The sequence below is a fragment of the Pholcus phalangioides genome, unplaced genomic scaffold (assembly GCF_987345545.1).
Source record: "Pholcus phalangioides strain wild (caught in Gottingen) unplaced genomic scaffold, Ppha-v1.0 ptg000002l_1, whole genome shotgun sequence".
Lineage (NCBI taxonomy): Eukaryota > Metazoa > Arthropoda > Arachnida > Araneae > Pholcidae > Pholcus > Pholcus phalangioides.
This window is the reverse complement of record NW_028301595.1, coordinates 10,070,000-10,090,548: the sequence shown is the minus strand read 5'-3', so window position 1 is coordinate 10,090,548 and position 20,549 is coordinate 10,070,000. Positions and strand designations below refer to the sequence as shown.

Genomic DNA, 20,549 nt, shown 5'->3' with positions numbered 1-20,549 from the left:
CTTTCCGAAATGATTTTTGCCTTTTAGACAGTCATCACGGATACGTAAAAGCTACGAATTCCGTGTCGTGGAATTTGACTTTCTCCATGATGTCACATACAGTTTCGGCGTCGAAGTTAAGCTGTTCGATAAGTTTAGTTCCACTCTCGTTGAAAGGCGCACTTGACGTCTTTCATATATTTTCTGATTATATTTAATGAGACTAAATATTCGAGTATAGCTGGTGACGAGCTATGTTACTTTGATTTCAAGTCACACAATTTCGGGGATTTCAGTGGAGGAAATAATGATTTTATAGTGATTATCAGGCTCTTTTGACAGAATGTGGAAACTTGTCGGGGATATTTTAGTCCAACGAACGTCATCACAGTAATAATAGGCAGACTGAAAACATTCGCGAATTCTCTTTCATAGAAGATAAACTCCCATTTTCTTTTTGCATTTATTTTTATGATACCACGAAAAAACTCTAGTTTCTTACGATTTTTTTTTATTTAGGGGAAAACGGTTCAATGCAAGATTTTGTTTCGTTTCTGATCCCGTTACATTCTTTTGCAAAAAAAGAGGATAAAAAAGAGAAGAAAATTGACTAATAGTTTTGTATATGACCAATCCCGTCAAATACACTGAATGAAATTCGAAAAGAATCATGGCTTCGGAATGGTTTTGATATATATATATTTTTTCACTTTTGCAATGATTTTGATCACATTATTTCTTCTTAGTGATTTGGTATTAGAAACGGCAGAAATATTTCATTTTATTTGGTTTTAGATGTGTGGGACGTAAATCGATAGTCAAGTAGAAGGAAATGCAATCTACAACAACGGTGAAATCTTATTGTTATAATCATTTCACTTCACTCATTAAAGTGAAAAATTATGAAAGTAACAGCAAAAATACTAACGGACATCGCTCTTTTTTCCTCATTTATGCTGTCGTTCCCACGTGCTAAAACGGGCTCGATGAAGGTTCAAAGTGACTATGCAGTTTTTCGTGAATCAATGATTCTAGAATTTTGGCGAAAGAACTTAGAATCGAAACTGGTCTGTAGTTAGTTACTTTAGATGGATCACCCTTTTTATGAATGGGAACTATGCTTGCCAATTTCCACGATGAAGGAAAGCAACTTGTTCTCAATGATTTATTGAATACAATTGTTGAAGGACGTGCCAGTAATTCGCCACAACCTACATAAACCACGACATAAGGCAGAATACCATCTGGACCGATGGCCCTGGATGACTTGAGCTTTCTTATAGCGCATAAGACCTCAGCTTCCCTAAACTTTATGTGCGCGAGATGAAAGACGTCAGTTTCCACCAAAAATTGCCCTTGTAATCACAGATTCAATGTAATCCGTAAAAACATTACTGGTTTCTTGACCAGTTGAAGAAGTACAGCCATTAAACTGCATTGTGCTTGTAATAATGTCACGTTTCCGTTTGGACTTTATGAATTGCCAAAACAATGAAGCATCCCGTTGAAGGCCATTTTTCAATACTTTTTAAATATTTCCGCAGTTTGAATATTATCTTTGCATAATCGTCTGGTCAAATAGAAGTGAAGTTTCGACTCCACACACCCGGTACGAAGATATTTTTTCCAGCTTGATGTTTTATTGCCATGCTGTGAAGGATTTCACTGTTGAACCATGTAGGGAATTTATGATACATTAGTTCAGTCTCTGAATATGCAAAACAAAATACATGAATCATTTGTACGTATCAGTTGATGATAATTGAATTAAAAATTATAACAATAAGTGAATACTCAATTTGTATCACCGTAAATAAATTTCCGGGATAAACACGTTTGCTACAGTGAAAAACCATTATTTTATTACGATTCGCTCTCTCTTATTTATCCAGTATTTAATATATAAATTGATATCGATTTTTTGAATGGATTCTCTGATCCTTATTCGAATTCTTACACATAGATAGTTACAGAATGCAAAACGGTTATCTCTCTTTTCGGATAGCGATTTAAAAACCATGAAGAATAACAAAGATAACGACCAAGAAATCGTTCATTTTCATATAAACTTATTGTATTCCGAGATGGCTTCTGTCTTGACTTTCTGAGTATATCTAAGATTCAATGACTTTTTATGAATGAAATTCGCTTAATTATTGTTTGTGTTTTTTTTAGTTTCTTTTAGATGGTAATGCAAGAAGAAAATAAACCTTTCCTGTTTGGTTACCTACATGCGGGAGTCTTTTCCAATATATACACAGAAGATGAATAAATACAAAGTCTACGACAGACAAAATGCCCAACGGGATGGATGAAAAAAGTTCCCCATAAAAAAATGGATGCCGAATATACGGGTATGACATTTTATTGGCGAACCGTAGATCCTAGAGGTAGACTTCCAATTGAAAAATGCTTCCAAGTAATGCGTAGAACTCAGATATGCCATTCATGTTTAAAGGGTTGTATAGTTATTTAAAAAAATGATTCTTTATAGTCCCGTGTGCCCAGAAAACAATTAAAAAATTGTTGCCCCGTCTCTCCTGATGTAATCAAAAAAACCCCATGCTTCTAAGTGCAATATTCGCCTAATTGAATATAACATTCAATCCCTATGACCATGAAAGACATATCTGAGCACTACTCCAAACGTTTTGCAAATATACTTCCTTTGGAAGTATACCTCTAGGATTAACGCTTCTCAAGTAAAATGGCACGAGTTTGTTTGATATGCACCCTGTATATCTAAACTATATCAAAAATACAACCCAATAAAAGCAATAGTTATGATAAAATATAAATAAAAAACTGATAAAGGTTGTCTCATCTAAGTATGGTTAGCTCTTCTCGATTTATCGTAATACATTTTATCGTATTACTTTTTAAACGTGTCAATCGTGTACGTTTCCAATGATCATCATTAGAATCTCTATCACACAGTAATGATTTTCCTTTTATTATTATTTTGTACTCTCTACACACACACAGCATTCAAATCTTCCATAGGACTTCGTCCGTGCAACTTCCTATTTCAATGATTCAAATGAATCACGCATATAGTTCCAAAACCAGGTTATTCCTCACGTCACCATCAAACTCAAAATTAAGACTGATGACTACAATCCTTGATATTGATGAAGTTTCTCATTGTAAATACCGTACCCATTTTTTTTTTTCTACACTCTCTTCCCAACCGAATTGAAATGAGATTTCCATTTCCCATCAAGTAGTAGTGGTGACGGCGGTACATTCTCTCCGTACTCCGTTGAGATTCATGGTAACGCTCCGATACCTTACAGAATGCATTACTACGCCTTCAACGATGGGGGACTCTCTCTTTCTCTTTTGCCACACAGCACAGTAGCGAACCAACAATCTTCTCAGATTAACGTGGATTTGTCGAGGATAAAGAGAAAAAGCTGCAGGTTTCCCTCCCGTTCCGAAATAATGGGGCGAGGAAAAGTGGGAATCAGAGAGAGAGAGAGTCTGAGTCTCACTCTTTCTAACATCAGTTACATTCCTTCCATTACAATAATTGGAAACGAAGAGCAGCAGGGAGAGAGGGTTTTCTCCCGAAGTGGCTTGCCTACCACCACCTCTGCCGTTTTATAGTAGTAGTGTTGGATGATCTTTCTGAACCAAGGTGAGTGAGTCATGCTCTGTGTTTGCGTCATCTCTCAAGCATTTGTACAGGATGGGAGAGGTTTCGAATCATTCGGGCCGGTAGCTGCCTTCTATACATTCGAAATCCTCCCTCATCTGGTGCCATTAACGTCAGTTCCGCTTTGGTAACGCATAGTATTGCAGTCGAGTACCTGCTCATCCAAATGAAGTACCTACAAGATGATTTAAAGCAGGAATCCTTCGTCCTTCGCCCATAAAAGTTTACTGTGCCATGTAAATTTTATGCATTCTGTGTGTCAAAAATCTGGGTCTGGAAAAAAAAATTCGACACGTGTTTCTTCTTCCCGTTTTTCAATACGTAAAAGCTGGTGTGTTTTCTTTGGAAACGATTGGGATATGCATGCATTTGCTTTTGGCTTCTTTGTATGGGGTACAATAGCGGAGGATTTTCCTGGAATTTTATTGATACTTTTTGAAGCGTATATAATATATGGATAACCGGCGTAACTTGAATGAGATTTTCCTTCGAAATCACATCATGGTCGAAAGCATGACTTACTGAAATGTGAGTCAATCTTAACTTATATTTTATCCTTTTAGCAAATATTGTCAAATATATATCAGTATTTATTTTGAACGTAAATAGCGGCTCCATCTCTGTGTGTACATGGGGACGTTCTTTGCTTCTTCTGAAGCGAAATTTGCAATGATGCAATAATGTTTCTCTGGAAATTAGAAAATCACGATTGACGATAGGTTACAAAAGTTCTTAGATTATGATGTTTTTGTAATGTATTTGTTTTCGTTATTATTATGCCATACACAACGTGTGGCTAAAAATGTCATGACATGATATACTCCCCTTACCAGCCTCAGAGGAAGTGTCATAATCTGAGTCGTTTCTTTTTTTGTGAAAGTTCCTACAGCTGGCTGATGCGAAGATGAATCCAGGCAAGAAAATTCAACCGGGATTGCGGGGAAATGCACCCACGTCCTCTCACTTGCTGGTTGAGTGCCCTCCTAGACCACTAGACTTCAAAGCTAATGAATTCTTTGTTGGCCGAGAGGTTTGGTCAAAGTACGATTTTCAGAAATGATTTGTTCTTTGGCCGGCCAATTCGCGAAGTTGCTGGAGATCTCTGGTCAATGTTTGCGTACTGATGTAAAAAGTTTCGATAAAAGCGCCACCTTCCAATTTTTTTCATCGCCACATGTGATGCATGGGTATATACAGCCTCTGTATCGAATAACTTGAAAAAAAGCGAAATTTTCGAGTGAAAACTCTCGGAAATATTTACATAATAATACAGACATATATTTTTCCTGTCAAATCAAAAAAAATTACTGCATGTAACTATATCACTATAGTTAGAGCTGTGACCTAAACCCCCTCTACCCCCGTCTCATCACGTTCGCAGTTAGGGGAACATCCCCGTATACCCCTCTTGCCAGTATTACGATAATACAATTTTTAAAAAACAACACGAAATAATTGATAATCAAACGTGATAATATGCGATGGAAGCATGAGATAATAAGTGATTTAAAATATAAAAAAGTTTAAGTTAGTATAATATTATCATTTGAGACACCGATATTCCGATTTCTTTGATCGATAGGGTCGCCACAGCTAGAGTGGTCATAGTCCTCACGAAAAAATATGGCAACTCTCTTGGCGATAACCCCGAATCAGGTTTTGTTTTACTTCGGCCCGGGACCACCAGACAATTAATGAACTTGTTGGCCAAGCCAGAAATTCGTACATCGGCCGGATCAATTCTCAACGAAAACGGCCATTTCGTTAACTAGCCAATTTCGGGTTTGGCAGTAACATACAAATACTTTCTATGATATAAACCAGTGATTCCCAACGATGAAATACACAGCAAGATGTGGATTTCGCAGGCGACCTGTTCATGTCTTTTACAATGTCCTTGGCATTGTCACACTCAATGTTTGCATACTTTCCAAGGAATCCTCGGACTCCATAATTTCACGCTGAAGATTTCTTCTTATGCTAGTGCTTTGCGCAACCAATGCCCTCCAATTCTTCCAATACACACCGCAAAACAAAGGTGCCTTTCGACAGTGCAAGGGTCGGAATATAAGGCTTCGAAGGATGCTAAAAAATCATTTTTTTGAAAAATGTGTTTCTGTCACTGTTAAGCGCGCTCATTTTTCAACTTGTGCTGATGCTTAATGAATTTTAGAACATATTGCGGGTTCATACATAGTTCAAGTTCACGAGAATAATTTCGCATTGAGACGTACACTAATTGATGTGTTGTGTCATACCGCACTTTTTCTTTGCTCACTTGTAATTTGTACTCATGCGAAAGCACATCGTGAAACAGATTAAATATTATACTGCCAGACCTCTGTATAATGTCACCTCTCGACAACGAAGAAGAATGACTTCATTGCGGGGTGATTTAATAACGAGTAAAACTTTTTATCAATCACACTAGTAGGACTAGAAGGACTTCCGTAAAACTGACGTTATAGGCGGGTTGACATTAAAATTGGTTTACGTTAAACCGAGGTCTTCTTGTATATTGTCATTTCAACATCATTTATCAATAAAACAAAGTTACTTTTGATAGGGCTTGAATTTGTAAGGCTTTTATTAAACCGCTAACGGTGGTTTCACGTTAGCCCAAAATCCGGCTAATTGGAATTGAAATCATATGATCATCAAACAATGAAGGTATTATAATTTGAACCAGTTATGAAATTTAAATATTTTATTAAAATACCGTATATACAATGAATTTGGCTAATAAATAAACAAAATCATATTTCGCTATCGAAAGGAAATTGAAAATTTCAAAATCTGATTTAAATTGCCGAGAATGAATTTAATATCAATCTTCAATTTCCATAAATTTTCAATTTCCACAATGTTTTTAGGCAATTTTTTGCTCAAATTTTATTTCGATGCCACAAAAATTAAATAATTACCACTGATGTTTGATGACACGACGTTTTGCCGGAATTAAATTCGAAACATTAAATTTAATGCACCCCATGAGATTTTTTCGCTGTTAAGTCAATCGAACGTATAATTATAACTAGAGCATTTATTTCACATCCAAATACATTTTCATATAAACCATCATAAAAATTGTGTAAATTTTGATTCCCGTTGAAAATCAATTTCTAAATCAAATCAATTATTAGTCGTTACAGATCAGAAACAAGGTTATACTTGCATAATAATGTACTATTGGAAAATTTCAACAATTATTGCCAAATAACGAAAATTCATACTGATGGTTATTTTCGATTGAAAAACGCCATTAATTTATATCTCGAAGCATATTATTAATAGTCAAGTCCGGTTGTGTAAGTATTTCCCGAAAACATTCAAGTAATACATACATAGAATATGTCTCGAGGGGGAATAATAACAATAATAACGATAATAAAGACATAGTACGACGGTCGTTTTCGGGAAAAAAAGCACTATTTTGGGCAATAAAAAGGACGATTTTTATAGCCGTAGTCAACTTCAATAACCACTGAAAAGGAGCGCAATCCAAAGGAATTAACCGAATGGATTGCATTCGGAATATTTTCCAATTTTTTTTTTTTTGTTTTTCCTGTAAAAGCAGGAAAAATTTCCCTTCCCTCAGGGGGTTTCATCTTGTACGTCCCAATGATACTTTAAGAAATAAAAAATCATAAATATCTCTTGAGTATTTAAACGAAATTAAGAAACCGTCGGACGGGCACGATTTCGATACTTTGCTGCTCTTTATATCCTCCAATGACTAATACATTATTAGTTATGACCCTCTCTTCTGTTATGATATGTGTACGTCTTTTCTGTAACATCATTCGATAGAGGGAGAGTAACAGAAACGAATGGTCGGCATGGGACCCATACCTCGGGATACCCATAAACGCTTCGAATAGAGAACATCCCGTCCCGTTTTTCGAAAAAAAATAAGGCTATGAAAAAAGAAATGATGATGATGATGATAATAATAATAATAATAGTAATAAAAGGAACGCAACCCGATCTTTCCTATTTCAATTGCAGCAAAACGAGAAAAGCATTTTTTTTTGTTTTGTTTTCTTTTGGTTGGTCCCCGAAGGCCATGTTTCGCCGAAATGGGCTATTTGGTTAGGCTCCGTCACGGCGGAAATAATGTTACAGTGTTATGTATAAATCAAGCTGAATTTCTGAGAGGAATTTAAAGTTATAGCCGCTGTATTATAACGCTGAAACGGCCGGGTGTTATATTTATTTCACATGGATTTCTTGGAGGTACCTCACGTAAAATCTAAGGAAACTAATTAAGTTTAGGGATACGACTAATGAGTATGAGTGGATTTTTTTTTTTAGGAAACATTCCCTTTGGCATCGTTCTGGTACATTTTCATGTTAGTTAAAGATCGATGAATACTGATATTCAAATTTTTTCACACTTGGGTGTACACATAATTCAGAGCTTTACTTATTCCGAGTTATTTCTATCTTCAATCTCTCAAGTTACCGTGTATTTATTTTAGATCATTGTGAAGATTAGTTATCTGCCATTTTCTATTTTTCGCCAACTTTTTCGGTTGTTTCTGTTCGCTTCCAAAAAAAAAAACCATCCTGTTTTTTAAAGACAACACGATGAAAAAGGAATGATGATAATAATAATAGTAGTGGTAATAGTAATAAAAGAAACACGACCTGACCAATACTATTTCTATCGCAGAAAACGAAACGATCTTATTTTTTCTTGCCTCTCTTGGTCGGTCCCCAAAAGCCACGTTTCGCCAAAATTGGCTATTTGGTTGAGCTCTGTCACGGCGGAAATAATGATGCAATAATATGTATAAATCAAACTGAATTTCTGAAAAGAATTTAAAGTTACAGCTGCAGTTATAATATTGGAACGTCTTGGTGTTATATCTATTTCCAATGGATTTCTTGGAAGTGCCTCATGTAAACTGTAGGAAAACTAATTAAGTTTAGGGATGCGGCTAATGAGTATGAGTAGATGTTCTAGAGGAAATGTTCCCTTTGGTATTAAGCTTGTGCATATTAATTTTCATGTTAGATGAACATCACTGAATGCTGATATTTGAATTTTGTCTCATAAGGGTCTATATTATGTAATGCAGACATTTACGAATTCCAAGTTATTTTCGATTTTGATCTCTCTAGTTACTATGGATTTATCTTAGATCAATAATTATCTCTGTCATGTTTTCTCTTATCTTTATTTCTTCTTTTACTATGTAGTTTAATTAATTAACTTCTTTTACTATTTAAATTGTTTTCTTTTATTTTTCAATTGTGTTCATACTTTCTCTTTGGTGAGGTTTTTATGTATTTTTGTTATTTTCTAATTTTTTTTAATCTCACGTATTTTTCTCGTTACTTAATACATAATTCGTATTTTTGAATTGATTGTATTTCTTTTGTCTTCGATATTTTTCCCTTTTGCGTCAATGGTTTTATTTTTCTTGTTAATATTTCATTTTTTTGTTACATTTTTTTAAATCTTTTCTCAATACCTGCTTTTTTCCCGTATTATTTTTTTTTTTCTGGTATTACCTTGAATTTCCCTGCATATTTTTTTTGTACATCTGGTTTTTTTTCATTCAGTTTTTTTATACTCTTGAATTTTTGTATACTTTTGTACAATGTAGGAAAACTAATTTTATTTATACTACTAGTTAAATTTCGGTATACTATTCCATACTTTTAAATTTCACTATCCTTACTTTGGTTCTTCACTTTTTTTATTATATTTTTGTACCGTTTTTCCACTTAATTTTTATGTATCTTATTTGCCTTTTTGATTTTTTTTTCATTTTTTCGGACATTTATTATCATTTTTATCCTTGTTCTTGTTTTTGTGTCTTTTTTTGTAGTTTTACCCGTTTCTTGTTATATAAAAAATGTTTATTCCTAACACATTTTATTCTTTTGTATACTTGCCGTTTTGGTAATATATAAATTAATTTCTTTTGTATACTTACATTTCTTCAGGAATAGCTTTCTTATTTTCTTGCACACATTTCATTTTCGTATAACTACTTTTTTTCTTTTTTTCAATTGCTTTTTTTTTTCTTTTCTTACATTTAAAACAATTTTTGTTTCAAAAGTTTCGTTTTTTCTTATAATTTTTCTCTTTGATATTCTTCCTAATGTTTTTTTGTTTCCTTCCGCGCTCCTCGTATTTTGCATTTATTTCCTCTCGAATTTCTTAATTTTTATAATAATTTGGTTTTTTTTTGTAAGCAGTGATTTCAATCTATATGCTTTTTAATGTTAAACTATAGTATTAAAATTACGTATACGGTCAAAGTCTAAAGTTCTCCCACATTATCGAAACAAGAAAATTCAAAATATTTCTGTACGTATACAAAAATTGATGTATAAAAACATGGGTCTTCAACATTTCAGACCGAGTCCCACGGACTGCGTGTTGCAAACCCCTTTGAGTTATCCAAATTAGTAACGTTTGATGATAGGATTCCGTTTATACCACTCGTAAATCAGAATAGGCGACGAGGAGTCCAAATCTAAAGCTATTTGATCAAAAGTAGCGAGATTTGAACGTCTACAGTTTCTGATGGAGTGTCGATCTATATCATATATATGATGTATTGCTCTGAATTTTTAATACAAAATCTTCCCAAAAAAAAAAAAATCAGGAAATTTATACTTCCTAAAGGAATGGAAATCCCCCACTTGGGAGAAGTCTCCATAACTTTAACTGCTGCATATTATGGAAGGCCACGTTTTCGCTATCAGTAGCCCAAAGTTTTCAGTTTCAGTATCACAAAAGGTTCCCATCCCCTTCGGTTATTGTTCCCTCATCTATTGTTCGGAAATTTTTCCTCACAACTCATATTCTTTTCACACACACACACTCTATGGGTGACTCCCTTCCTTTATGTCCGCCCGATATGTGCCACTTACACCAGAAGTCGTGAAGCAAAAATGAAATAAAAAAGAAAAATAAGTTCGAACAGATGAAAAACGAGGGCGTTAAAACCCTCCTGAAACTAATTCCCGACTGGCGGCACCCGGAAATGAGCAATCAGGCGTACAAGTCCCTTTTTTTTTGTCCCGTTTTTTTTTTCCTCCATTTCTCTCTGTATCCAACTTGTGATACGGTAAGTAGCGATGAAAGGATATTAACGCGGAACGGGAGCAAAATGCTTGATACGGGAATAAAGTTAGCGGGAAACCAATTGACGGGAGGCCAGAACCTCTGAAATTTGATTTTTTTTTTCCCCTTTTCCTAATCTAATCCTATCGTGAAATCCACGCGCTGACACATATGATGATATCATGCTTTAATACTTGATAAGTCCATACTGTTAACATGCATGTAACCGAGTAATGTATATTGAAATTGAAATTTACTATCTATATTCCATATCGAAAGAGTGAAATAAAAGAGGATTTTTCGTTTGAGTCGATTTTATAATATACATATTTGGATAATTTCGAAATTTTTATTATGAAACTATTGACATTCAGGAGAAAATATGGTCATACAAATGGATGAAAAAATTGCAATTTATAATATTTTCGCAAATCGTGAAACAACACACCATTTTTTTACTAAATATCGTAGATCAAAGACTCCAGAAAGTCTCTTAAATATATTTTTTCAACAATAAGAATTAAAATAATTATTTTATTCCCTCCGATATTATACGTTACAAATATTTGTGTTACTGTGTGTATATATATATATATGTATATAAATTTCAGTTTCCTTTTTTAAAGTCAAATGTTTACGTAATCCTGATAATCACAAAATAATTGAAAAGAAAGCGTTTGATTATTATTTAAAATGTTATAAAATTCAATAATTTATTTGATACCCTTTTGAAGTTTTGATTATAAAATCAATTCATTAATGACATTCAAGAGAATGGTGTTACATCAATATATATACAAAATTACAATTTAGAATTATAATTTTTATGCATCGTAAAAACACACCATTCTTGCATTAAATATTGTAGAATTAAATTACACCTCACGCGAAACATGAGGGGAAGATTAATTTAATCATTCAACACACTATTCTTATAATAATTGCATCTTCAATTGAAATAATTAACATTGTATACAAAACTGTGAAAGTCTTGAATATCCTTTCGCAATAAAGAATTCAATGAATTATTTTCCCGCGTTATAGTATCAATTTTTTTGCGATTGCCAAATGTTTATGCAATTTAAATAATTTCTGACAAAATAAATAAAAAAAAACCCATTTAATTGGAATTGCAGTTATTTCAAAATCGAATTATAATAGTTTTTTTCATACAATATTATGGTAAATCGGTAGCTTTGAGGTATTTTTTAATATATGAAATTATGATGTATAGTATTTTTCATGATTATTGATTAGAACTGGTTATTGATGTTCAAGAAAATACAGCCATATTAATATGAAAATTTATAATGCCGAGTATTTCTGCGCATCGTAAAAACACATAATTATTGTATTTTAAATATGATAAAATTAACTTACGTCTCGAACTATATAATAATTTTATCATTCAAATGTCATTCTTATGGTTATTACAACTTCGAATTAAATGATTGAAACTCTTCATCATCCCACAGAAATAGAGACTCGTAAAAAAATGTAAATATTAAAAAATAATGATATATTTTTTCCCCATATAGTTATCAATTTCTTTTCAATTATCGAATGCCTATGCAATCTTAATAAATGCTTCAAAAAAGTAAAAAATGTTATTTGGCAAATTAATTACAATATAAAGTATTTTCACCCCATGATCGATTTATTTTATAAAATGTTTAGATGTTTTTTTAAATTGTCATTACGAAATCAGTGGGTTATTGGCATTTAGGAGAATATAGGAAAAGATAATATAGATTATTTCTAGGCAACCTATTACATAAAATTTGATAGAATTGAATTATATCTTGCATGATTATTAAATTTAACATTCATTAGTATTTATATTCAAGACGTTATTGTTATAATAATTGCATGTTTCAATTGAAATTATGAAAGTTCTTTGGGTATAGTAAGAGTTGATGGATTTTTCTGTAACACGGTATCAAATTTCAGATTTCTTTTAATCATGAAATGATTAATTAATCTTAATTATTGCTCATGAAATTGTTGAAAAAATGTTTAGTTATTATTTTAATTAAAAATATAAACTTCAATTCTTCCAGATGTTTTTTTGTATGCTCAGAGGAGAATATTTGATTCCTTATTATCTAATGAACATTGTCATCGATGTCTTAATTTATTAAGGCAACTGCCCTCTTTCAAATGATGAATTTCGTTAAAATCTTCAAAATTGGTTTTATTTATTCATTCGAAAGAGCAGTTATTCTAGAATCCATGACTGTTTTATTTTCATCTCTACAATGACTAAAAGAGAAGTTATTGCTAATTTAGTAAAATTACTTTAATAATTTTAGTTCGAAAATAAAATCGTTGAATGGGTTTTCTGAAGATTTGTGGTGGGTTTTTTTTTTCACTTCACAAAACATTTTCGAAATACCTCCACGAAACTTTCCTACTGTATTTTAAACATTTTTTACAGTGCTATGAATTAAAAAAAAGGAATATGTTCAAAACGTTTTGATTTACATGATTTTGAAATGAGAATATCAAGTACTTCTAACAAAAAAAATAGTTTTTCCAAGTATAGTGTATAATGATATGTGATAAAGTTTTCATACTGTTCTAAACATTTTCGTCCATTGCACAGAGAAACGCCAGAGCAATAATCCGTGAGAAGATTATTCATGTTGATACAAGCAGAATATTTTAGTGTATAATGTCTAGCAGGAGTACTGAAAATATGATAATTTTGCATATAATTAGCAATGTAATTTTTTTGCCAAAATATTCATGAATTGACATTTATTTTCTTAATTTTATGTCATATGCACCCAAAACAACGTGCGTTTCATCCAAAATAACTTTTTTTTGTAAAAAAAATATCCCGAAGGAGGGCAGTTGCCTTAAACTTTCACTCTAAAACGTAAAGAACTAGTCCATTTAAATCAATATTAATTCATACTCCACTTATTTCGGAGTCCCATAATTAATACAGTCATGGAAATATAATAAATAATCACAACAGAGTGGTTCATTAATATAAGGAAATTACTAAACAAATATCATAATCGTGAAGGAATATTTTATCCGTATTAAAAACCAATGTTTCGTAATCAAGTTTGTTTCACTGAAATCATTGGTTACTTTTATTGGATAGAATTAATGTTTTTCAAACTATTCATTCTCCGGTTTTTCCTGCAAAAACTCATTTTCCTAATTCTATTTTTTTAATATATTGTAATAAATCTTATTTTTTTCAGTTTTACTGGCATTTTTTACGTGACATTTATCGGATATCAAAGAAGAATAATTGACGAGAGAGGAAATTTTGTGATGAATGGTTTTGCTACGCGGATTAAAAAAAAATGTGTTTCTTAAAAGAAATTTTGCTCAAGGAAGAAACTTATCCCGTAATTGATTAGATTAGTTTATATATATATATTATCTTGTTCATATTTGATTAATGAGATATCACATCTTAAATATAATGTATGGGCAATCTTATTATGTCAATCGATTTCATATTTTCGGATGAATTAAATGTATATAAATTGCTGCGGGGGTTCTATTGAAAATAATTATTGAAAAAATCGCATAGATTTTCAGGAATATAAATCGTTTAATGTTGCATGTTTCAGAAATATGCAGCATATAAATTTATTTTATCTCTGAATTTCTCGATACAGTTACTACAGCATGAAAATTTGATAGAAGTTAATGATAGCAATATAAGAATGCAAACTATTTTTGAAAAATAAGTGATCACTCACAATTTTATAATCACGTCCGCGATAGAATAACAAAAAAAATTGATAACTGAAAAATTTTATTGCACTTTTTGAAATACTTGTATAAAAGTTTTATACCATCAAAATGTTTAATTATAAAGTTTTGTCATATTTTCTCTAGTTTAAGCAACAGTGCATCCGATACACAGATAGATGCTAACAGTTGCAATAGTAATTGTAAGTAGTATGATTTAATTCATATATCGCATCACGCATATAAGCATGTCCATACAGTTCGGGAATTCAATCAAAATTATTTATTTCTGTATTGATATTTCTAAATTAAATATAGTAACGTAGCAATTAAAAAACAGTTTTATCACATGCCACATATGAATCTAGTATTATGGATGATCATCATATCCAAGAAAACCATGCTCAATATTTTATTGAAACATTATTAAGTGAAATATAATATGAGGTAATCGAAAATTAGGTCTCAAAAAATTACAAGATTTATTTGATATAACGATTGCAAAATCAACGATAAATGTTTTTGAAGAAAGTATTTTAATACAAGATAAGCTGAAAAAAATGACTATATTTATGTAGAAATACTTGTTTTAGGAAAAATTCTACTCTGCCGGCATTTAATGGACCCGGGTTCGGGTACCGGCAGAGATGAATTTTTTCCTAAAATCAGTATCTCTACACAAATATCCAGTTTTTCAGTATATATCTTGTATTAACAAGTAGAGAGTACATCTATCTCCATAAGTATTTTAATAATTATAATAAAAGTGAATCTTCAAAATTATCCTATGCAATAATAATGAAAATTTTCCCATTGAGAAAAACGTTTTTGGTCCAAAAATATGAGAAATGATACACATATGTTTTTTAGATTCAACTTTCATCAACTTCGATCCAACAAAAAGAGATTATGTATACATTTTATTGAAATTATATCAAAAGGAATAGAAAACGAAATGGAGAAAAAAAAACTAACCTGTATTTCTTATCCTGTCTATAACGAAGACGTCAGTCACACCAATCAACTGCTGTATTTTCTAAACATTGATCTGTAGTTAATAATTATCGTGTTCTACGGATTATATGAGTAAGAGATCATTCGGAGATCAGTCAGGAGATCATTTTGTGTCGTGAAAAAGTAAAAACGCACAGAAATATTTTTTTTTCTCTTAAAACTGCATAGAACTGGATAATTTGTTTCAAGTTTTAAAAAAACAGAAAAAAAATATTTTTCTTACAAAAAAAATTATGATTTTTTTTTCCAACTAAAAAAAAAAATCCTAATGTTTACAATGCTTCAGTTATGAGGAGAAACAACGAAAGAAATAGCGATGATATTTATATTCAGAGAGAAAGAGAGAGGTTAAAAGAGAGAGCAGAGAGAGAGAGAGTCACAGCTGATGATCGTTTAGGAATGATGATCTTTCTCCGACTGCTTGATACCTTTCCGACCGAAGAGCATTAAGAAACGATGGACATGCCCGTTGGCTGTTGGGGCTGATATTTTCAATGCACGGCGCCACCTACCGGACAGAAAATTGCCCATCGTGATGACGTAATCCTTACACAAGTTTTCTACACCTACCACTCACTCAATGCACTTTTTCCGACATTGAGGAATTCGGAAGGTAGAAAAAGGTCTTATATTCAAGCTGAATGATAGATGAAATAAATATGATAATATTCAAAATGCGTATAAATGTCTAAAAAAAAAAAAAAAGAATTCAAAAATTTGAGTGTTTAGATATTTAAATTGGAATGAAAGATGCACAATATGGTTGTTCAACTCAATTTCATTTTTCTATGTAATTCAGACAAATTATTTTATAAACGTATTTATTATTTCGATCATCCAATTAAATTTAAATAAAAAAATATGTAATCATTATTTTTTTACCGAATTAACGAAATTGTACAAAATTAGTAAGGATTTTTAGAGCATTCTGTTACATATTAAATTTCACCTGTACCTGAGTATATTTATTAAGTTTATTAATATTATACTCTTATTATTATTATTTAATTTATTAATAGAACACGTTTTTTTTACGCCACTTGAATTAGATTTAAATAAATTTGACGCACACTTTACGTTATTTATTAGTTCATATCGAGCTACATTTATTAATTTATACAAATACAAATACAAATACAAATACAACGCCACAACAGGCAAAATGCCCAACGAGGTGGCTGATAAAAAGATGCCCATAAAAATATGGTTGTCATATGTTTCAAAAATACAGCAACCCAATTAAAAATGCAATTAACACAAATTACAAACAATATATACACATGATAAAATATTATACGATGCCCATAAAGATTACTTATGGTTGTCTTATTCTAAGAATGGATAGCTTCTCGATTTACCCCAACATGTTTATCGTATTTCTTTTTAAACGTGTCAATTGTGTTACAATTTACTACCTCCGGGGGTAAGCTATTCCATTTATTAACAACCCTATTGGAGAAAAATTCCCTGCGACACCATAACCTTGCATTGTCCCTCACCAATCGATACTGGTGTCCCCTTGTAAAAGCAGTCGATTGGCGGTGTACTAAAAGTTCATGGTCCATCCTATCCATCCCATTGAAAATTTTGAACACTTCGATCATATCTCCTCGACACCTGCGTTCATCCAATGTAAACATATTCAAAAAATGAAGTCTTTCTTCATAACTCAAGCCCTGTGTGCCAATAAGGACACGCGTAGCTCTTCTCTGCACCCCTTCAACCAAGTCTATGTCCCTCTATAGGTATGGTCTCCAAAACCTTACAGCATACTCCAGTCCAGGACGAACTAAGCCTCCAAAAAGCGGAAGAATGACTTTAGGAGAACGCGAAGAGACCTTTTTGAAAATGAGACCAAGCATTCTATTCGATTTTTTGACAACCGCTGAACAATGTTCAGAAAACTTAAGTCGCTCGTCAATGAGAATTCCCAAATCGGTGACTCTAGTTGCATCCGGGATAGTGACACCATTCAACTCGTAAGAGAACCGTGGGTTGTTCGAACCAAAATGAGCGACCATGCACTTATCTACGCTAAACGTCATGCTCCATTCATTTGCCCATGCTGCAATCTTGTTTAAGTTGGTCTGGAGCAACTCCCTATCGCTTTCATTCCCGATTACCCCCATTAGCTTCACATCATCTGCGAATTTGCTAGTAATTCCATCGATACCCTGATCGAGTTTATCGATAAAAAGTGAAAAAAGTATGGGGCCAAGGACACTTCCCTGAGGAACTCCACTTGTGACGTCTGTCCAACCAGAGAATTCCCCGTTCACCATAACTCGTTGCGACCTATCTCTTAACCACGATTCTATCCAATTCAGCAAGTTGCCCCCTATTCCAATCTCGTGTAAACGCTTCAAGAGTTTGCCATGTTGGACCCGATCGAATGCCTTCTGGAAATCAAGGTAAACCACGTCGACATTTTTGCTCTTACCCAAAGCCTTAGTCACGTAATCATAGAAGCAAAGGAGGTTAGTTACACATGACTTCCCCTTCCTGAACCCATGCTGATTATCCGACAATACATTATTCTCGTCTATCCACTTCACAAACTGCCTTGTAGTTTGTGAATAAAGTGTGTTAATAAAGTAGACATTATTTCTCCCGAAATTCAAACGAACCGTAACGGTAAGTTTTATGTAGGTATTATTTAAGCTGTAAATTTCTTATAAGTGTTTTCTTGGCAATTGTTGCTCTGCGGCAAAGAAACCATCTTCCAGGTACACTGATATCAACAACTGCAGGGTTCCTTCTTAGAGGAGACACAAATGCAAACACCACTGCAGGCAAATTGCCTAACGAGGTGGCTGAAAAAAATTATGCCCATAAAAAATATGGATATGAAATGTAACCAGAATACATCAACTTGATATAAAAGATACCAAAAAAAAAGTAATTAATAATATATAATACACTGCCCATAAATAATATTATGGTAGACTCATCCAAGTATGGGTAGCATCTCGATTTATCTAACTATGTTTACCGTACTTCTTTTTAAACATATCAATTGCATTAGAATTCACGACCCATGGAGGTAAGTTAATTGCATTTCTTCACAAACCTATTATAAAAAACTCATTGCGACATCACAACGTGGATCTGTCCCTTCTAAACGATACTGGTCTCCCCTTGTCGAAGCAGTTGATTGACGGTGTATTATTAACTCATGGTCCATCCCATATATATCTTGTTGATAACTTTAAGCACTTCCATCGTACCCACCACCGCCATCTGCGCTCTTCCCATGTAAACATATCCAAGAAATCGTCTTTCTTTTTAGCTCAAGCCTTGTGTGTCAACACGAGTACGCCTAGTTCTTCTCTGCACTCCCCTCAACCAAGTCTACGTCTCTCTCTCTCTGCATGTATGTAATCTGCAAAACCTCACAGCATACTCCAGTCCAGGTAGAACTAAGCCCCGGAAAAGTGGAAAGATCACTTAGGATAGAGCTCTTCCACCTTTTCCTAGTCGTGAGCACTGCTTGTACCTATCATCAAAAGAGAAAGAGGAGCACACTTACGACACGTTTGACATAAGAATGTGTGAAATCTGGATGAATTTAATCCTTGAATGCAATTTGTACAAGATGTTTAGTTAGAACTTTGATCCAATGTTCGCGAGCACCAAATCGGATGCGAGCATCCAGCAATCTGGGGCTTCAGGGAGCACCATGGTGCTCGCGAGTAATGGGTTGATAATGCCTGGCTTAGGAAAACGCGAAGAGCCCTTTTTAAGAATGAAACCGAGGATTCTATTGGCTCTTTTGACCACTGCTGAACAATGTTCAGAAAACTCGTCAATTAGAATTCCCAAATCGGTGACACTAGTTGCATCCATGATAGTACTCGGTATAGGTGCTTCTATTCCTCCTCTATGGGATTTTACCTACGGATCTCAAAACAAACTTGGGTCACAGGAGCTTCTGAGATGGGTCCTGCATATTCACTAACAACCCCGTTGATTTTTAAAAATAAATATTCTGTTCATAAATCATATTTAAATACAAATACAACGCCGCAACAGGCAAATTGCCCATCGAGGTGGCTGACTTAAGAACATCATGGATCCCCGAGCCATTTTTGGAGGCCCTACCTACTACTGCTACACCCCAACGAATCAGTACATGCGGGAATGTGCGTGTACGTGTAGTGAAACCTGACCTGAAGTTTTGTTGTTTCTCTGTAATGCTTGTTATGTGTAGTGCTGCCATCTGCTACAAGTTTTTCTAACTATGAGTGAAGTGTTATGATTGAATGATTTATCATTGTAAAACTGTTGCTCTCTGCGGCGAGACTTTTTAACGGGGAGATCGGCTCGCATTTGCGCCTTGAAGTTGGGAACCACAGAAAACCAACTTCAGCCGACCACCACTGTGGGGTTCGAACCCGGATCCTCGCATCGCGAGTCCGTCACTATAACCACTCGACCACCACAGCGGCAATCAGAGCCATTGGAATTTATGATAGACCCATGGGTCCGGATTTGAAAAATTTACAGCGTTTTAAATTATGGGTCGTGGCTAAAATGAGTTGAGAACTTCTGAATTGCTTTATGCATATCGATGTGCAGTATGGGTTATCTTCGAACGAGAGGAAATTTCAGTTTTTAAAATAACTATACTATTTATGAATCATTTCAAAAACCATGGATTCTCATGATTCTCATATTAGTTCTTTAACCATACTTCACGGTGTAGTTTTCGAAAATTAAAAAAAAAAAGAGTAAATTAACATTTAAATTTCTGAACCTTAATGTAAATATAATATTTAGAGAATCACAGATGTGTTGTTAACTGTTAACATGAGAGATTTTACTATTAAGTATAAGTCTCATAATTCTAAGAATATGGAAAACTAATGCAAGGAATTTCTGAAACGCGGTTCTTCATTTTCGATTATTTTAAAGAAGTTGAAAATTTACGGAAAAACTCTTTTAGAATATCTTAACTTGTCTCCTTAATGGTCAAACATTCACTTTCATTTGAAGAGTATCCACATATTCTTCAAATATTTTCTAAAGTACCTTTTTTAACTTAAAGCCATTTTAAACATCTAGTAGACGGATATTTTTAGGTTTTACGAT

At 33.2% G+C, this 20,549-nt stretch overlaps 1 protein-coding gene across 1 annotated transcript in view; it reads right to left on the bottom strand.

Annotated features, from left to right (window-relative positions):
• The window catches only part of LOC149089357 (uncharacterized), a 78,220-nt gene extending 62,314 nt beyond the window's left edge, over positions 1–15,906 (bottom strand). Inside the window, exon 1 of the mRNA XM_089238282.1 lies at positions 15,420–15,906. The gene's annotated coding sequence lies outside the window, so the exon portion shown is untranslated. The remainder of the gene's footprint in view (positions 1–15,419) is intronic.
• Positions 15,907–20,549: the final 4,643 nt, after the last annotated feature.